Below are 21,345 nucleotides of genomic sequence, written 5' to 3'. Positions count from 1 at the left end.
ATCCACCGCGACGCCGTCACCCTGACTTATGGGCATCTGGACAATGGAGCCTTTTCCACGATAACGCAAGGCCGCACACTGCTCTAAGCGTGACAAAATTTCACGCCAAGCACAGCATTACTGTACTTCTCTAGCGGCAATACTCGCCTGAACTCTCCCCATGCGATTTTTTCCTGTTTCCTCGTGTGAAGAGAGCCCTAAATGATCGCTGGATGGGGAGCGTGGAGGCCATTCAAGACGCCACTACAATGGAGCTGACAGCCCTGCAAAAAGATTCTTTTTCCAACTGTTTCCAAGACCTCAAGAAGCGTTGGAAGCTGTGTATAGACTGCGAGGGAGACGGTTTGGAAGGGGTGTTACACAAATTATTTCAATGTTAAACGCATTTTTCGATGTTAAACTCATTTCCTCCAGCCCAAGGCGGGCTGGAGGAAACCGCTCGTTTCTTGTCCTCAGGCGACATTGCGTCATGCGTCGAGCGTAATACACACCCCTTGGCGCAGTTTTGAAATGCGCAATATCGGGAAACTTGACCTACATTCCTCCTCTCTGACAACTAGCAAAAACATATTTCGCGCTTGCAGCTGAACCCGCTTATATTGATCGAACTCGAAGAGAATAGCGAAATACTGCGAGCATTCGATACCTAAATATGGCAGCATAAAAGCTTTTATGTAGCGTAAAACGCTAATGCATTGCGTGTGTTTGCGTACGTGCATGTGCGTCTACTTCTTTAACATATATATATATATATATATATATATATATATATATATATATATATATATATATATATATATATATATATATGCTTTAGTACTTAGAATAATCTGTCGCTTACAGAGAATTACTTATAAAGCAGCAGAAAAAATCATGCCGCTGGTGTGATCCGAACCCTCGCCGTTAGATGACGATCTACGTCAAATTCGCGGTAATACAGGACGTGCTACGTTCGCCGCTATGGACGGGGGTGGCCCTGGTGACGACTCTCAAGCTTCGTTTAACGCAATAAACATAAATGCCAACGAGAGCAGCAGATTGCAAAGCCGTCGCCATTGCTCAGTGGGCAGAGCGCCGGACGCGATATTCGGAGGTCGTTGGTTCGAATGCCACCGGCGACATGGTTGTTTTCTCTGCTGCTTTGTAAGTAATTTTCTTCAATGACAATTAATCGAAGTATCAAAGCAAAAAAATTAAAAGAAAACAATTTAACATTCCCCTGGACACCATGGTTTCGGTGACTGTTGGCTTCCTTCACATCTCAAACGAGCCCCTCATTTTCGTTTACCTTGTCTGCTAATAGCTTAACGAGGGTCTCGGTTCTGGCAGTCTTGATGCCATAAGTAGCATAAGAGGGCTCTCGCACAGTTTCCACCCTCGCCGTTGAGATGACGTTCTACGTCACATTCGCGGTAATACAGGACGTGCTACGTTCGCCGCTATGGACGAGGGTGGCGCTGGTGAACACTCTCAAGGTTCGCTTACACGCAATAAACGTGAATAACCACGAGAGCAGCAGATTGGACAGCCGTCGCCGTAGCTTAGTTGGTAGAGCACCGGACGCGATATTCGGAGGTCGTGGGTTCGGATGCCACTGGCGGCATGGTTGTTTCTTCTGCTTTATAAGCAATTTTCTTTAAACAAATTGATTGGCACTACAAATTTTAAGAAATTGAAACATCCCGTTATGCACCTTGGTTTCGGTGACTGTTGGCTTCCTCCATATGCTTGACAAACGAGCCCCTCATTTCATTGCCCTTCTCTGCTATATATATATATATATATATATATATATATATATATATATATATATATATATATATATATATATATATATATATATATATATATATATATATATATATATATATATATATATACACAGTCCTGAAGAAGACCGCACCGCGGTCGAAACGTTGATAAATAAAAGTGTCTTTGTAGAAGTGCCCACTTCTCTTAAATCTATATATACATACACGCCGCCCGCGGCGGTCGAATTTCGATGGAGGCGAAATTCTAGAGGCCCTAGTACTGTGCGATGTCAGTGCACGTTAAAGAACCCCAGGTAGTCGAAATTTCCGGAGCCCTTCACTACGGCGTCCCTCATAGCCTGAACCGCTTTGGGACATTAAACCCAATAAACCAATAAACCAAACCAACTCTATACACACACACACACACACACACACACACACACACACACACACACATATAATATATATATATATATATATATATATATATATATATATATATATATATATATATATATATATATATATATATATATATATATATATATATATATACAAACTCATGAAGGGAACGAACAGTCACCGAAACCAAGGTGCATAAGGAAATTTTTTTTATTTGTTGTGCTTATCAGTGGGATGTTATAGTACTTAGATTAATAAATTGCTTAAAGAAAATTACTTATAAAGCAGCAGAAAAAAAAACGATGCCGTCCGGTGTGATCCGAACCCACGACCTCCGAATATCGCGTCCGGTGCTCTTACCAACTGAGCTACGGCGACGGCTGTCCAATCTGCTGCTCTCGTCGGTTCATTTGGTGTAAGCGAACCTTGAGGGTGATCCCCAACGCCACCCATGACCATAGCGGCGGACGTAGCACGGCGCTGGTGAACTTCTTAAATATAGCTTGAAACATTCGGGCGTCAATGAGAAGTTTTTGAAGCTCCAGAAATATTGTCCAACCCCAGACATTCCCAACGAGGTAGACTCGGCGTCGCCGTTTTAATTCGGGAAAAACGAAAGCCCGCTGAGTTTTAAAAAAATTCACGTGAGAGCGCGCTCCGCGCACCCGAACGCGCCGCTATTACAGCGCTCTCATTCGTGCTTTGTAAAAAACATCGCTCGCTTCTTGCCCTTCGTGCTGCACACAACAGAGCTTCGCGTGGTGGTTGGTTCCAAGATAAGCGCCAGTGGATTCTGCCGGCAGTTGAAACATAGCCTGTTCCCGTTTCTTCGGCGATAACTGCGCTCTCACGCTAGCAGATTCTAGAATGAGACGCCAGCCGCCGCCGGTAACTTCAGGGCCGAGCAAAGATAGAAGCCCATTCTCGTAAGCGAAGGGAAGGCGTGGCGCCGGCAACGTTTTTTACAAATCAAGGATGAGAGCGCTGTAACCGCGGCGCATTCGGGCGTACGGAGCGCGCTGTCACGTGGTATTTTTTGAACTCCTCGGGCTTTCGTCTTTCCCGAATAAAAACGTCCACGCCAAGGCTATCTCGTTGGAAGTGCCTGGCTGGGCATTATTTATAGAGCTCCACAACTTTCCTACTGACGCCCGGGACGTTTCAAGCTATATTTAAAGAAATAATTAATTTAGCTCGAATAATTTTCAAGTAAAATGAGCAAAAAGTTTGTACTGAAACTCTAGGTAAACCCTAACAGCATCCACGTGATTTAAGTTCCGCAGAAACCTTAAGTTTTTTTAATATCTCGGTCCAAGTTAGCTGGGACACCCTGTGTATAACATGGCGCTCGGCTGCTGACTCGCAAGACGCGGGTTCGATCCCGGCCGCGGCGGTCGAATTTCGATGAAGTCAAAATTCTAGAGGCGCGTGTGCTGTGCGATGTAAGTGCACGGGAAAGCACAGGTGGTCGAAATTTCAGGAGCCCTTCACTACAGCGTTCCTCATAGCCTGAGTGTCGCTTTGAGATGTTAACCATAAACAACCGATATATATATATATATATATATATATATATATATATATATATATATATATATATATATATATATATATATATATATATATATATATATATATATATATATATACTTATATATATATATACTTATTAAGGGAGCTAACAGTCACCGCAACCAAGGTGCATTAGGGGAATGTTTTTTTTTATATGTTGTGCTTATCAGTGGGATATTATAGTACTTAAATTAATAAATCGATTAAAGAAAATTACTTATAAAGCAGCAGAAAAAACAACCATGCCGGTGGTGGGATCCGAGCCCACGACCTCCGAATATCGCGTCCGGTGCTCTTACCAACTGAGCTACGGCGACGGCTGTCCAATCTGCTGCTCTCGTGGGTATCTATGTTCATTGGGTGTAAGCGAACCTTGAGAGTGTTCACCAGCACCACCCTCGACCATTGCGGCGGACGTAGCACGTCCTGTAATACCGCGAGTGTGACGTCGAACGTCATCTAACGGCGAGGGCGGAAACTGTGCGGAAGCCCTCTTAAGCTACCTATGGCATCAAGACTGCCAGAACCGAGACCCTCGTTAAGCTATTAGCAGATAAGTTAAATGAAATGAGGGGCCCGTTTGACAAACTTATTAAGGGAGCTAACAGTCACCGCAACCAAGGTGCATTAGCGGAATGTTTTTTTTTATATGTTGTGCTTATCAGTGGGATATTATAGTACTTAGATTAATAAATCGATTAAAGAAAATTACTTATAAAACAGCAGAAAAAACAACCATGCCGCCGGTGGGATCCGAACCCACGACCTCCGAATATCGCTTCTGGCAGTCTTGATGCCATAGGTAGCTTAAGAGGGCTTTCGCACAGTTTCCGCCCTCGCCGTTAGATGACGTTCCACGTCACACTCGCGGTATTACAGGACGTGCTACGTCCGCCGCTATGGTCGAGGGTGGCGCTGGTGAACACTCTCAAGGTTCGCTTACACCCAATGAACCTAAATACCCACGAGAGCAGCAGATTGGACAGCCGTCGCCGTAGCTCAGTTGGTAAGAGCACCGGACGCGATATTCGGAGGTCGTGGGTTCGGATCCCACCACCGGCATGGTTGTTTTTTCTGCTGCTTTATAAGTAATTTTCTTTAATCGATTTAATCTAAGTACTATAATATCCCACTGATAAGCACAACATATAAAAAAAAACATTCCCCTAATGCACCTTGGTTGCGGTGACTGTTAGCTCCCTTAATAAGTTTGTCAAACGGGTTTAACTTATCTGCGTATATATATATATATATATATATATATATATATATATATATATATATATATATATATATATATATATATATATATATATATAGTGTGTGTGTAATCCTTCGCAGTGTGCACGCTGACCTACCGTTGCCGCCACAGCGTACCGCTCGCTGACTGTCGCTAGGCCCAAACTGCATCGCATCAATGGAGCAGCAGGCTGTGCAACGGAACTATTCGCTGGCTATCACAAGATGGATAATTCTGTCACCGGTACACTATTTACGTATATATTTAGGGAAGAGATAGACCGCAAAAATTCGAACACGGGCATACGTAGTCAGGAAATGAGACGAGCCCTGTATTCCCCCTCCCCCCCTACGTCCGTGTTTTTCCGCGTCCGTGTCTTCCCTATACATGCACCAACAAGCCCAGCTAAAGCACTTGTCACATCTATATTTATGTACTCTTTGGCGACTCTTAACTGCCATAGGCATTTTACCGTTGTACGCTCAATGCAAAAGCACAGAGTAACGAAAGAAAGAAGAAAATAATAACAAAAACGCAATTAAAATGATAGCAACAGCAATGAAGCCGGTAGAAACAGGCAACAGCCAGACGGTATTATTTCCAATCATCCCAGCAGGTTTCGCTTGAAAGAGTTAAAATCTCGGTGAAATATTTCCGCAACACATGGAACAATCGACTTATACGCGCAAATTATTTGCACAATTGGGCTTATTTTAAAGGGTTGCATGTCAAGCACACATAATCGTCAAATGGATGGTCCACGCAATTTCGATCCGGAGTTCCCGGGATCGAACCTGACCGCGGCGGCTGCGTTTTTATGGAGGAAAAACGCTAAGGCGCCCGTGCGCTGTGCTATCTCAGTGCACGTTAAATATCCCCAGGTGTTCGAAATTATTCCGAAGCCCTCCACTATGACACCACTTCCTTTCTTCTTTCACTCCCTCCTTTATCCCTTCCCTTACGTCCCGGTTCAGGTGTCCAACGATATATGAGACAGATACTGCGCCATTTCCTTTCCTCAAAAACCAAGTTTTGTTGTTATTATTATTGGTGGACACCACCGCCACGTGCCTTATAGCGCGATTGCAGTGTCCACTGACCCAAGAAGCCAGTCTTTCCTCAAACCCAACGGAATCGAATCCCTCCGTACCCGCCGTGGAGGCTCAGTGGTTCCCGCGTGGCTACTGAGCTAGAGTTCTCGGGTTCGAAACCGGCCGCGGCGGCCGCGTTTCGATTAAGACTGAACGTAAAAGGCACCCGTGTGCTGTGCGATGTCAGTGCACATCCAAGATTTTCAGGGGGTCGAAATTATTCCGGAGTCCTTTACTACGGCACCTCTTTTTCACTTCCTTTCACTCCCACCTTCGTCCCTTCCCTTACAACATGGTTCGGGTGTCCACCGAGATTTGAGACAATTGCTGTGACGTTTTCTTTCCGCAAAAAAAACAAACGGTTTTAAATGTAAATCCTGCATTGGTTTAAGCAAAACAATGGCGCATAGCTGCCTCAGTTTGTGGGTGGACACCACCGCCATTCCACAGCTCGAATGAGGTACCCACTGACCCAGTGAGCCCGTTATGCGCCTTTGCTTTCTTCAAAACAATGCAACGAAGAGTTTACGCTGACCCGCCGCGGTAGCTGAGCGGTTAGGGCACTCAGCTGCTGAGACGGGGTTTTACGGGTTCGAAACTGGCCGCGGAAGTAGCGTTCCGACAGAAGCGAAATGCAAAGGCGCCCGTGTGCTGTGCGACGTCAATGCACGTTATGATCGCTAGGTGGTCTAAGTTATTCTGGAGCACTCCACTACCGCACCTCCTTTTTTCCTGCTTTCACTCCCACCCCCTCCTCTCCCTTATGGCGCGCTTTTGGTCTCCACCGTGATGGGAGACAATTATGGCGCGATTTCTAACCCGCAAAAATTTTTTTCACTTTTAAACTGCGAATAAGACGACACTGGGAGCTACACTATTTGCTTCGTACAAACGAACCATGAATGCTGAGTAGTGTGCCGGGTACGTATTTAACTCAAGACCGCGAGCAGAAGGACTAGCATGCCCCTGAGCCATAGGCGCCAAAATAGGCCTGTGAGGTCCATTTTCCAACCAATTTACACCGAAATGTGCAGCCGCCTGTGAAACGCAAAATGGGTGTTCCAATCAATATCTCTCAGCCACTATTGCCACTCGGCTTTAGCAAATCAAGGCGCTAAGTCGGGAAGCTTAGAGCTTATATTTTGGAGCGAGAGCTCCAGGCACTATGTTTCGCCAAGGTCATCGGGTGTTGCAGTTTGACCTTCAGCTGAAGAAGCGCCGGGGGTGTGGCCGTGACGTCAGGCCACGTGATTCACCGCAGCTGCAGCCGCTGCGCCACTGCTCCGACCGCGGTTCGCCAACAGCCGCTTCGCCAGATGTGGTCATGTGATTATGGACGTGACTCGGTGTTCGCTTAAGGCGGCGATACCGTTCCCGCATGCAGTTTCACCGTGGATGACAGCGCGGCTGACAATGTGCCTGAAATGACTGCGAGGTGTCTCAAGCGTAAACCAAGCGTACCCTAGTGCACTGAAGCTTTCGCTCTAGCTTGGTTTAGGAGAGTTAAACGACTACCATTTTTTCTTTTTTTTTATAGCGGAAGTTGTACCGGCGTTCTAGGAAGCATTTATGGGATGCAACAGCAGCCGCGTAATGTGTTACGCGTTATTAAGGTCGACATCTTGGAAGCAGTAACGGCGCGTCGACAGCGCCTGATTATCTGTTGAGCGAATTGCAGGAATCTTCCTCGGAACGCTCCGGAACACTATAAGGCAAGGTTTGGAACTCTACCAAGCGCGTCATCGGACCGAAAAAGCCCGACCGTCCGCTGCAGTGACGTAGTACAAACTTGGACACGTGAGAAGCCAGCATCGACCGAAGCGACATCCGGCACTGCCCACTACGGATACAAAAGGTGCACCGGAGGCACCGTTCTAGCATTCCTGGCAGCAGTAGCGGCGCGTCGACAAGGGCTGGTTATCTGTTCTGCGAATCGCAGAAACCTCCATCGGAGTGCTGCGGAACACCAAGGCAAGCTTTCGAATTCTACCGAAGGCATCATCGAACTGAAAATCCCGACCGTCCGCTGCAGTGACGTATGTACAAACTTGGACACGTGAGAAACCAGCATCGACCGAAGCGACATCCGGCACTGCCCACTACGGATACAAAAGGTGCACCGGAGGCACCGTTCTAGCATTCCTGGCAGCAGTAGCGGCGCGTCGACAAGGGCTGGTTATCTGTTCTGCGAATTGCAGAAACCTCCATCAGAGTGCTGAGGAACACGAAGGCAAGCTTTCGAATTCTACCGAAGGCATCACCGAACTGAAAAGCCCGACCGTCCGCTGCAGTGACGTAGTACAAACTTGGACACGTGAGAAGCCAGCACCGACCGAAGCGACATCCGGCACTGCCCACAACGGATACAAAAGGTGCACCGGAGGCGCCGTTCTAGCATTCCTGGTTGCAGTAGCAAACGCGTCGACAAGGGCTGGTTATCTGTTCTGCGAATTGTAGAAACCTCCATCGGAGTGCTGCGGAACACCAAGGCAAGCTTTCGAATTCTACCGAAGGCATCACCGAACTGAAAAGCCCGACCGTCCCCTGCAGTGACGTAGTACAAACTTGGACACGTGAGAAGCCAGCACCGACCGAAGCGACATCCAGCGCTGCCCACTACGGATATAAAAGGTGCCCTGGAGACACCGTTCTAGCATTCCTGGTTGCAGTAGCGGCGCGTCGACAAGGGCTGGTTATCTGTTCTGCGAATTGTAGAAACCTCCATCGGAGTGCTGCGGAACACCAAGGCAAGCTTTCGAATTCTACCGAAGGCATCACCGAACTGAAAAGCCCGACCGTCCGCTGCAGTGACGTAGTACAAACTTGGACACGTGAGAAGCCAGCACCGACCGAAGCGACATCCGGCACTGCCCACTACGGATACAAAAGGTGCACCGGAGGCGCCGTTCTAGCATTCCTGGTTGCAGTAGCAAACGCGTCGACAAGGGCTGGTTATCTGTTCTGCGAATTGTAGAAACCTCCATCGGAGTGCTGCGGAACACCAAGGCAAGCTTTCGAATTCTACCGAAGGCATCACCGAACTGAAAAGCCCGACCGTCCCCTGCAGTGACGTAGTACAAACTTGGACACGTGAGAAGCCAGCACCGACCGAAGCGACATCCAGCGCTGCCCACTACGGATATAAAAGGTGCCCTGGAGACACCGTTCTAGCATTCCTGGTTGCAGTAGCGGCGCGTCGACAAGGGCTGGTTATCTGTTCTGCGAATTGCAGAAACCTCCATCAGAGTGCTGAGGAACACCAAGGCAAGCTTTCGAATTCTACCGAAGGCATCACCGAGCTGAAAAGCCCGACCGTCCCCTGCAGTGACGTAGTACAAACTTGGACACGTGAGAAGCCAGCACCGACCGAAGCGACATCCAGCGCTGCCCACTACGGATATAAAAGGTGCACCGGAGACACCGTTCTAGCATTCCTGGTTGCAGTAGCGGCGCGTCGACAAGGGCTGGTTATCTGTTCTGCGAATTGTAGAAACCTCCATCGGAGTGCTGCGGAACACCAAGGCAAGCTTTCGAATTCTACCGAAGGCATCACCGAACTGAAAAGCCCGACCGTCCGCTGCAGTGACGTAGTACAAACTTGGACACGTGAAAAGCCAGCACCGACCGAAGCGACATCCGGCACTGCCCACTACGGATACAAAAGGTGCACCGGAGGCACCGTTCTAGCATTCCTGGTTGCAGTAGCAAACGCGTCGACAAGGGCTGGTTATCTGTTCTGCGAATTGTAGAAACCTCCATCGGAGTGCTGCGGAACACCAAGGCAAGCTTTCGAATTCTACCGAAGGCATCACCGAACTGAAAAGCCCGACCGTCCCCTGCAGTGACGTAGTACAATCTTGGACACGTGAGAAGCCAGCACCGACCGAAGCGACATCCAGCACTGCCCACTACGGATACAAAAGGTGCACCGGAGGCACCGTTCTCGCATTCCTGGCAGCAGTAGAGGCGCGTCGACAAGGGCTGGTTATCTGTTCTGCGAATTGTAGAAACCTCCATCGGAGTGCTGCGGAACACCAAGGCAAGCTTTCGAACTCTACCGAAGGCATCTTCGAACTGAAAAGCCCGACCGTCCCCTGCAGTGACGTAGTACAAACGTGGACTTGTGAGAAGCCAGCACCGACCGAAGCGACATGCGGCACTGCCCACTACGGATACAAAAGGTGCACCGGAGGCACCGTTCTAGCATTCCTGGCAGCAGTAGCGGCGCGTCGACAAGGGCTGGTTATCTGTTCTGCGAATTGCAGAAACCTCCATCGGAGTGCTGCGGAACACCAAGGCAAGCTTTCGAATTCTACCGAAGGCATCACCGAACTGAAAAGCCCGACCGTCCCCTGCAGTGACGTAGTACAAACTTGGACACGTGAGAAGCCAGCACCGACCGAAGCGACATCCAGCGCTGCCCACTACGGATATAAAAGGTGCACCGGAGACACCGTTCTAGCATTCCTGGTTGCAGTAGCGGCGCGTCGACAAGGGCTGGTTATCTGTTCTGCGAATTGCAGAAACCTCCATCGGAGTGCTGCGGAACACCAAGGCAAGCTTTCGAATTCTACCGAAGGCATCATCGAACTGAAAAGCCCGACCGTCCCCTGCAGTTACGTAGTACAAACTTGGACACGTGAGAAGCCAGCACCGACCGAAGCGACATCCAGCACTGCCCACTACGGATACAAAAGGTGCACCGGAGGCACCGTTCTAGCATTCCTGGCAGCAGTAGCGGCGCGTCGACAAGGGCTGGTTATCTGTTCTGCGAATTGCAGAAACCTCCATCGGAGTGCTGCGGAACACCAAGGCAAGCTTTCGAATTCTACCGAAGGCATCATCGAACTTAAAAGCCCGACCATCCGCTGCAGTGACATAGTACAAACTTGGACACGTGAGAAGCCAGCACCGACCGAAGCGACATCCAGCACTGCCCACTACGGATACAAAAGGTGCACCGGAGGCACCATTCTAGCATTCCTGGCAGCAGTAGCGGCGCGTCGACAAGGGCTGGTTATCTGTTCTGCGAATTGCAGAAACCTCCATCGGAGTGCTGCGGAACACCAAGGCAAGCTTTCGAATTCTACCGCAGGCATCATCGAACTTAAAAGCCCGACCATCCGATGCAGTGACATAGTACAAACTTGGACACGTGAGAAGCCAGTACCGACCGAAGCGACATCCGGCACTGCCCACTACGGATACAAAAGGTGCACCGGAGGCACCGTTCTAGCATTCCTGGCAGCAGTAGCGGCGCGTCGACAAAGGCTGGTTATCTGTTCTGCGAATTGCAGAAACCTCCATCAGAGTGCTGAGGAACACCAAGGCAAGCTTTCGAATTCTACCGAAGGCATCATCGAACTGAAAAGCCCGACCGTCCGATGCAGTGACGTAGTACAAACTTGGACACGTGAGAAGCCAGCACCGACCGAAGCGACATCCGGCACTGCCCACTACGGATACAAAAGGTGCACCGGAGGCGCCGTTCTAGCATTCCTGGTTGCAGTAGCGGCGCGTCGACAAGGGCTGGTTATCTGTTCTGCGAATTGCAGAAACCTCGATCGGAGTGCTGCGGAACACCAAGGCAAGCTTTCGAATTCTACCGAAGGCATCATCGAACTGAAAAGCCCGACCGTCCGCTGCAGTGACGTAGTACAAACGTGGACACGTGAGAAGCCAGCATCGACCGAAGCGACATCCGGCACTGCCCACTACGGATACAAAAGGTGCACCGGAGGCACCGTTCTAGCATTCCTGGCAGCAGTAGCGGCGCGTCGACAAGGGCTGGTTATCTGTTCTGCGAATTGCAGAAACCTCCATCGGAGTGCTGCGGAACACCAAGGCAAGCTTTCGAATTCTACCGAAGGCATCACCGAACTTAAAAGCCCGACCGTCCCCTGCAGTGACGTAGTACAAACTTGGACACGTGAGAAGCCAGCACCGACCGAAGCGACATCCGGCACTGCCCACTACGGATACAAAAGGTGCACCGGAGGCACCGTTCTAGCATTCCTGGCAGCAGTAGCGGCGCGTCGACAAGGGCTGGTTATCTGTTCTGCGAATTGCAGAAGCCTCCATCAGAGTGCTGAGGAACACGAAATCAAGGTTTCGAATTCTACCGAAGGCATCATCGAACTGAAAAGCCCGACCGTCCCTGCAGTGACGTAGTACAAACGTGGACTTGCGAGAAGCCAGCACCGACCGAAGCGACATGCGGCACTGCCCACTACGGATACAAAAGGTGCACCGGAGGCACCGTTCTAGCATTCCTGGCAGCAGTAGCGGCGCGTCGACAAGGGCTGGTTATCTGTTCTGCGAATTGCAGAAACCTCCATCGGAGTGCTGCGGAACACCAAGGCAAGCTTTCGAATTCTACCGAAGGCATCACCGAACTTAAAAGCCCGACCATCCGCTGCAGTGACATAGTACAAACTTGGACACGTGAGAAGCCAGCACCGACCGAAGCGACATCCGGCACTGCCCACTACGGATACGAAAGGTGCACCGGAGGCACCGTTCTAGCATTCCTGGCAGCAGTAGCGGCGCGTCGACAAAGGCTGGTTATCTGTTCTGCGAATTGCAGAAACCTCCATCAGAGTGCTGAGGAACACCAAGGCAAGCTTTCGAATTCTACCGAAGGCATCATAGAACTGAAAAGCCCGACCGTCCGCTGCAGTGACGTAGTACAAACTTGGACACGTGAGAAGCCAGCACCGACCGAAGCGACATCCGGCACTGCCCACTACGGATACAAAAGGTGCACCGGAGGCGCCGTTCTAGCATTCCTGGCAGCAGTAGCGGTGCGTCGACAAGGGATGGTTATCTGTTCTGCGAATTCCAGAAACCTCCATCGGAGTCCTACGGAACACCAAGGCAAGCTTTCGAATTCTACCGAAGGCATCATCGAACTGAAAAGCCCGACCGTCCGCTGCAGTGACGTAGTACAAACTTGGACACGTGAGAAGCCAGCACCGACCGAAGCGACATCCGGCACTGCCCACTACGGATACAAAAGGTGCACCGGAGGCGCCGTTCTAGCATTCCTGGCAGCAGTAGCGGTGCGTCGACAAGGGATGGTTATCTGTTCTGCGAATTCCAGAAACCTCCATCGGAGTCCTACGGAACACCAAGGCAAGCTTTCGAATTCTACCGAAGGCATCATCGAACTGAAAAGCCCGACCGTCCGCTGCAGTGACGTAGTACAAACTTGGACACGTGAGAAGCCAGCACCGAACGAAGCGACATCCGGCACTGCCCACTACGGATACAAAAGGTGCACCGGAGACACCGTTCTAGCATTCCTGGTTGCAGTAGCGGCGCGTCGACAAGGGCTGGTTATCTGTTCTGCGAATTGCAGAAACCTCCATCAGAGTGCTGAGGAACACCAAGGCAAGCTTTCGAATTCTACCGAAGGCATCAAAGAACTGAAAAGCCCGACCGTCCGCTGCAGTGACGTAGTACAAACTTGGACACGTGAGAAGCCAGCATCGACCGAAGCGACATCCGGCACTGCCCACTACGGATACAAAAGGTGCACCGGAGGCACCGTTCTAGCATTCCTGGCAGCAGTAGCGGCGCGTCGACAAGGGCTGGTTATCTGTTCTGCGAATTGCAGAAACCTCCATCGGAGTGCTGCGGAACACCAAGGCAAGCTTTCGAATTCTACCGAAGGCATCATCGAACTGAAAAGCCCGACCGTCCGCTGCAGTGACGTAGTACAAACTTGGACACGTGAGAAGCCAGCACCGACCGAAGCGACATCCGGCACTGCCCACTACGGATACAAGAGGTGCACCGGAGGCGCCGTTCTAGCATTCCTGGCAGCAGTAGCGGCGCGTCGACAAGGGATGGTTATCTGTTCTGCGAATTCCAGAAACCTCCATCGGAGTCCTACGGAACACCAAGGCAAGCTTTCGAATTCTACCGAAGGCATCATCGAACTGAAAAGCCCGACCGTCCGCTGCAGTGACGTAGTACAAACTTGGACACGTGAGAAGCCAGCACCGAACGAAGCGACATCCGGCACTGCCCACTACGGATACAAAAGGTGCACCGGAGGCACCATTCTAGCATTCCTGGCAGCAGTAGCGGCGCGTCGACAAGGGCTGGTTATCTGTTCTGCGAATTGCAGAAACCTCCATCGGAGTGCTGCGGAACACCAAGGCAAGCTTTCGAATTTTACCGAAGGCATCATCGAACTGAAAAGCCCGACCGTCCGCTGCAGTGACGTAGTACAAACTTGAATACGTGAGAAGCCAGCACCGACCGAAGCGACATCCGGCACTGCCCACTACGGATACAAAAGGTGCACCGGAGGCACCGTTCGAGCATTCCTGGTTGCAGTAGCGGCGCGTCGACAAGGGCTGATTAACTGTTCTGGAAATTGCAAGTTAGTTCGAATTGATTTTTTATAAGATTTACTTAGTTGCCCCAATTACTGCCGCTGCTGCTGCTACCATCAGTGTTTCTATTCTTATTAGTTCGTTTTCTTTCTCTTTTGTTGCGGTGACTTTCTTGCAAGTATGCCAGCTTCAGAGGGGGGTGATTGTCCTGCTTGTAATGAGAGTTGTGACGATGATCTGATGTGCGGAGAGTGCTCTTGCGTTACCTCTATGGTAACTACTCTGGAATAGCAGAATCCGCCTCCAAACCGATGGGGGAATCGTGGCGGAATGCCTTGCGCATTTGCGCTGCCAAACATGCAAGGCAGCGAAGACGAGGGCCAGCAAAAGCAGCAAAACAAAAAAGGAACAAAATCCAGTCATTGCGCTTGCGCTTCAAAGTATAAACGAAAAACTTGAAAGCCTCATGTTACTGAAGGGCACTGTAGAAAAGATTGAGCATGCAGTACAAGTCATATCTGCTAAATATGACGAAGCTCTGGCGCACATGAGCAAACAGGACAAGGATATAAGTGAGCTAAAAAATTATTTGATGTCATTGAATCTCAAGAGATCAGAAAAAGAATAGATAACTCAAGAATTAAAGGGGCCCGAATGGCAAAGTCAAAATAAAGACGTTGCTCTGCACAGGATTCCAGCTTCGAAAGATAAGATACTTGGCATCATTATATATTTTGTGCTTTGATGGATGAGTTTCCAAGCAAGAAAGCAGAACTCAACCAGTGGAAAAAGCGTTGCTACATGCAAGAAGACTTGACCAAAAGAAACGGGGCTTTGCTTGAGGCAACAATAAATTGAGCTAAAGACCTCAATTTTAGATATGTCTGGCATAAGAACGGGGAAAGTTTTTCTCTGCCAGAAATATGGAGCAACAGCCCATTACGTGAGATGCAAGGATGACCTAGCGCAAATGGTATAGGCTCTTAATCTTTAATTTATGAGCTTATAGTCAGCGTCATCACAATGTCAGAAAATTATTACATTGCACCGTCGAACTTTGGAGCAGTCTGTGGAATGTCATACGTAATTGCTTTCAAACTGTTTCATCTGAATGTCCAGTGAGCACGAAAAAAACTTTCCAATTTTAAATCTGTTCAGTAGGCTTTATATTGGTTTTGATGTAGTTATATTAACTGAGACCTGATATAATGATGAAGCTAATGCTCTAAAATTATCTTCTTACAACACTTATTTATTAAACCGAATCCCCTATCGTGGAGGAGGAGTGTCCTTGATAGTGAAGGAACACCTTGCTTTTGACCAAGTGCCAAATTCTACTTTACTTGTATGCATGACGATTATGGAGTTTTTTGTTTGGTAGTTGAAAAATATTTAATATGCGTAGTATATCGTCCGCCGACTGGGAATGAGCAAAACGTTTTTGTATTCTTAGAATCTTTGCTGACATTTGCAATTAAAAATAAGCTACCCGTAATAATTGGCGGTGATTTCAACATTAATATTGTCACGACTCGGTAGAACCCCGAGAAGAGCTGAAGATAAAAACGGTTTACTCGTCAACCAGAAAGTCCCTGCGCGTTTAAACTTCTTCCTCTTCCAGCGTCCAGCTCCTAGCTTCCAGACCCTTTACTTCGTCGCGAGGTTCATACATTACATGTCTGTGACGAAGATTGTAGCGTCGTGCATCATACTCCTGCTGAGTTCTGATGCGCAAACACGCTAGTTGGCGAGCTTCCTCTGTGCGCTGTGTGAATTGCTCGGCGTGCTGATAGATTCCGTCGTATTCTAGGCCTTGCCCCGGAGTACAACCATCTGCCGGGCGACTCTTCAAAACGTCAAAGTTTGCCATGTCTCCCAAGCCATGGCACCTTCCACCCCTAAACCGGTGACTCTTCACAGCACCAAGGTGCCAGAGTGCTTCCGCGGGAACGCGTTTGAAGATGTGGAAGGCTGGCTCGACCAGTTTGAACGAGTGGCCAATTTCAACCAGTGGAGCGCGGGCCAGAAGTTTGCAACGTTTATTTTGCTCTTCAGGATAATGCTAGAACTTGGTATGAAAACCACGAGGCCAACTTGTCCACATGGAATGACTTCCGCCGTCAGTTGGTGGACACTTTTTCAGTACTGATCGACGAGAGAATGCGCTGCGCCTGCTTGAAGTGCGCGTCCAGAAGCCTAATGAAAGCGTTGCTATGTTTGCGGAAGACATGGCTCGACTTTTTCGCCGTGCCGACCCCGATATGACAGAGCAAATGAAGCTACGCCATCTCATGCATGGCGTCAAGGAGCAGGTGTTTGCCGGCTTGGTGCGCAACCCACCTCGAACCGTAAGTCAGTTCGTCAAGAACGCTACAGCTATAGAGCGAGCCCTCCAAGAACGATGCCGCCAGTAGGACCGACCTTTCAACGGTGTTCCAACGACTGCGGCGGCGCTCACTGCACCCGATAGGACCACTCTTCGAGAACTCATTCGGGAAATTGTTCTTGAGGAGCTGCAGTGAATTACTGCTACGAGCGGTCAGTCACCAGAGGCCGTCGCATCAACCGTAAGGAAAGAGCTCCGTTACGCCCTCTAACCGTCGGCATCATACCACGAGTCTCACCCAGTTGACAATGCGGCAGCCATTTGCGAACCATACCACGCGCCACAATCCTACAGCAACACGGCTGTCTTTACTGCACCTTACTAAGAGCCGCAACCCGCGAGCTATGCGGCAGTACTTCGTCGCCCGCCGCCAGACCACGCTCTACCGAGCTCACCGAGCCGTCAGCAGACGCGATTCTTACGGGGTCCTCAGTGGGCACCTCCCGGCCGCTCTCAACAGCGCCGAACTGACATGCGGCGCTCTTATGACAGCCGACCACTCTGCTTCTTCTGCAGACAACCTGGCCATGTGTATCGGTACTGCCGCGACCGCCAAGAGGGGCAGGCTTTTCCACCTGCTTCTGCTCGCCGCCATTTCGACGCTGGCCCTGCCCAAATCGAGGACCCGCAGCTCAGCAGGGAAGCCAACTCACCGGGTTTCAGCTGCCGCTCCCAATCTCCAAAGCGTTATTATTCGCCGACGAGTCGTAGCGATGCTGATGTCAGCGGACGGCGGACCCCGAGCCGTCGCCGGAGAAACTAACAGCCGCAACCTCGCGAGGGGAAGTTGCAACCAGTCGAAGAGTTTCAAAGCCCTCACTACTGTCGCAACTGCGACCGGCACCCTTGACTCTGATGCCGCTGTTCCCACTGACCCTGCCACAAAACCACCGAAAATACCACCTACATTACCGCCGAACATGCCGCACCTGATGAGCAGCCTCGGCGACGAAACTGACAGCGCCGACCTGATCCAGCACCTCCACCAGTGGCACGAGTGGGTAGAAACTCGAGGAGGGCTGGAGATAATAACGGTTTACTGGTCAACCAGAAAGAGTCAATATTTTACGAGTTTTCAGAGACAGCTATGGATATGTTTAAACTACAAATTTCGTGTGTTGATTGGAGTGTTGTGCTTAATGAGACAGACGATGAAAGTGCTTTTACTATATTTTTGCTTCTATTTTTAGAAATGTACAATCAGTGTTTTCCTTTTGAAATATTTTCGAAGTCAAAGATCAGTGTTTTCCTATTGAAATATTTTTTCGAAGTCAATGAAGATACGCAAGCCATGGGTGACAAGGGAACTTTTGCGACAGATGAAAACAAGGGATAAACTAAATGCTAAATTTCTAGCTACACATGACCCAGATGTATTAAAAACTTCTAAAATATTTCGAAACAAACTGGGAAAAGAATTACATAGGCGAGAAATGATTACTTTTGCAAGTTTTTTGCACCTCAGCAGGCAACACAGATGAAATTTGGAAAAAAATTAAACGCACTCGTATGTCGCCTCACTAATCTAACCGTTGTTACGAAGATCGAGCGTAAAAAGGAAGAGATCTCAGGGGAATATTTTGCGGGCGAGTTCAATAGATATTTAGTCAGTCTTAATCCAGACAGTCCTACTGATGGCACAGTCAGTTACATTAAAGTAGCACATCAGGAATCCCCCTCTTTAGCACTGTAATAGAGGCTGAAGTTGTTCCAGTATTTCAAGGACTAAACAAATGTAAAAGCAGCGATGCAGATGGCATAAAAATCCAACCTGTGAAACATCTAAAATTATTTCACCTTGCTTGGCCTACGTATTTATCCTGTGCTTATTGCAGGGAGTGTTTCCGAAACGATTACAGCTTGCGAAAGTCAGTGTTGTATAAGAAAAGTGATGAGAACGACATTGGTAATTATAGGCCTGTGTCCATACTTCCAGTTTTCTCTAAGGGATTAGAAAAAGTCATTCTCGTCAAAATGAATAACTTTTGCGATAAACACGAAATACTGTACAAGGTCACAGTTTGGCTTCCGTAAACATCGGTCAACAGAGCACGCTTTACTGGAACAAAAAGAATTCATTTCAAATGCTTTTGAGCAAAAAGAATTATCCTTGGGCGTGTTTGTAGACTTTACAAAAGCATGCGACTTTCTATACCCTTCTCTCTTAGAAAATTAGTAGCATATGTAATACGAGGGATTTTTCTACCGCTGTTAAAATTTTATTTAAATAATTATCAGCAGTATGTTTACCTCAACGGATTCTCGTCTGCTGTAAAACCAATAACAACAGAAGTACCTCAGGGAAGTATCCTTAACATTAAATATATAATTTATGCAGATGATACGGCTATGCTTTTCTCTGCTGCATATCCTAAAAATATGATCACTGAAGCAAACAACTCATTAGCACGGCTACATGATTGGGAAAAGGTTAACGCATTAAAAATAAACACGTCCAAGACAAAGGCCATATTTTTCTTCCCAAAAATAAGAACGTTTTTATTAATAAAGCTTTGTTTTTAGGTATCTCAAAAAATAGATACACTAACGCTTTCAAGACCTTTGGTGTAGTTTTTAATGAAAATCTGTCATGGGATGATCACGTGGAACATGTTGTTTCCAAGATATCAAGCACCGTAGGAGTTATATACATTCATAAAAGTTATTGCTATTTAAGATGAAGATCTTACTTTTCAGTGGTTTATTTGGCTCTCACATTAATTATGCTCACTTAGTCTGGCGGAGTACTACTGGTACAAGTTTTTAAAAAGTCCTTACATTGCAGAAACGAATGTTGGGACACGTTGTTAATGTTCCGCGGGATCACCCGAGCTTGCCTTAATATGAAAAATTAGGGATTATAAAAATTACTCAGCTCTACCCTTACCGCCTGTGCTTAACTTATAAAAAAGATGTCAAACAAAACATAAACTTCCTTTCTTCCATAGCTTCCTTATCAAAGAACACCTTCGCATGGTACACTTTGTGGAAGCAATTATGTATTTTGTATAGAGGGGGGGGGGGGAACTAGTCAAGCGGTCCAGCTTTTTTCCCGAACCTCCCCCATCACATTGATGGAAATAAAGGCTATTATTATTATTATTACTTTACCTCCACACCACAGTGCGACTGCGCACTGACCCAGTGAGACATGCGGTTTTCCTTTCTAAATAACCGACGAAGGGTCGGGACTGCGAATAAGAAAACACTGGGAAGTAGACTAATTTGCTTCGTGCAAGCAGGCCCTGGAGTCCATGAACTGCACTGGGAAAGCGACTGAACCAAAGACCCCAAGTCGAAGAAAGCCAAGCATGCACATCATGGTAGAAACGCCAAAACAGGATGGTGATACAACCAGCCGGGCAATCAGCACGAGAAACGTCCAAACGGACCTGTCACTCCAGACCTCTCGGCCGCTAATGCGACTCAGCTTTCGCTGCTTGATACTCCAAGCCGATTAGATTAGATGTGTTATTTTGTAGCGAGAGCTACACTGGGCTGCCTGCCGAGCATTTCGCGGTATATGAGAAAGGCCAGTTCTGCGCATGCGCCGTTACCATAGCAACCGGAGAGGAGCAAGGTGCTGCGTACGCTTCGCCGTCGCCGCGGCCGCGCGCCCGCTCCGCTGTAAGAGCCGAGCGTGACGTCATGCGGGTGAGTAGTAGTGCGCATGCGCCGATACCATGGTTTCCAGAGAGACCCCACAACTGCGCCGCGTTCTTCGTCGCCGCCTCGCCACACGCCGTTCAATCACCCGAACCGCACATCGCATGCGCAGCATATAGTGAAAAAAAGAGGGAAATGTAATGGGCGTCTGTATCAAAACGTTCGACATGAATGCAGAGAAGGAGAGTCCAGCCGCTGCTAAACGGTGGTATAGACAAGTCAAGATTAGCTCTTTCGATCCTGAGGTTGTCGCCTGGCAGTTGGCTACTCAACAAAGAGAGAATGAGCGTCAGAAAGCGAAAAGAGCAGCGGAGACGCCCGAACAGAAAGAGGAACGGCTTACCAAGCGGAGATGCCAGACTGCCGAGCGTAATGGACGGCGCATAGCCGACGAGATGGAGCCTATGGAAAGTGTCAGTCAGCGGGAACCAACCGAAGAGGATGTGAACGCCCGTCGTGTGACTGATCACACCATTCGAGTTTCCGAAAAACAAGCTCAGTCAGGGAAACGTACCTCTCACTACGTATATCTTGGCATAGCCGAGCTAAGCCGCTGCCCATTTTTTTTCATATTTCGCGAGCTTTTCTTTTTTCCACGCAGGAGAAGCACGAAGTAAAACCATAACTGATGGATTAGAGGTTTTCTGAGAGTTCAAAATTGGTGCTGAAATTTTCTCCCCTAACAGATCAGCTGGAAGGGCAATATTTAATTTCTTTAGGTTACTCAGTTGAACAAAAATATAACTGCTCTGATATAAAGTGCACACCGAGGCCGACAACATGGTTGAAGTTGCATTCACCAGGCGTGGCCCTGTATATCTTTAAACCTTTGCTAAAGTTGCTCGGACACCTGGTATACCAAGCTGAGGTGCATAACAAGGGAGTCAGT

The 21,345-nt window shown here is 48.6% G+C and overlaps 1 protein-coding gene across 1 annotated transcript in view; it reads left to right on the top strand.

Moving 5' to 3' along the window:
* The window catches only part of LOC144094880 (neprilysin-1-like), a 79,631-nt gene that overhangs the window by 39,933 nt on the left and 18,353 nt on the right, over nt 1–21,345 (top strand). The window lies entirely within an intron of this gene.

Source organism: Amblyomma americanum, chromosome 6, assembly GCF_052857255.1.
Source record: "Amblyomma americanum isolate KBUSLIRL-KWMA chromosome 6, ASM5285725v1, whole genome shotgun sequence".
Lineage (NCBI taxonomy): Eukaryota > Metazoa > Arthropoda > Arachnida > Ixodida > Ixodidae > Amblyomma > Amblyomma americanum.
The sequence above is the reverse complement of the archived record's forward strand: the minus strand, read 5'-3'. Positions and strand labels throughout refer to the sequence as shown.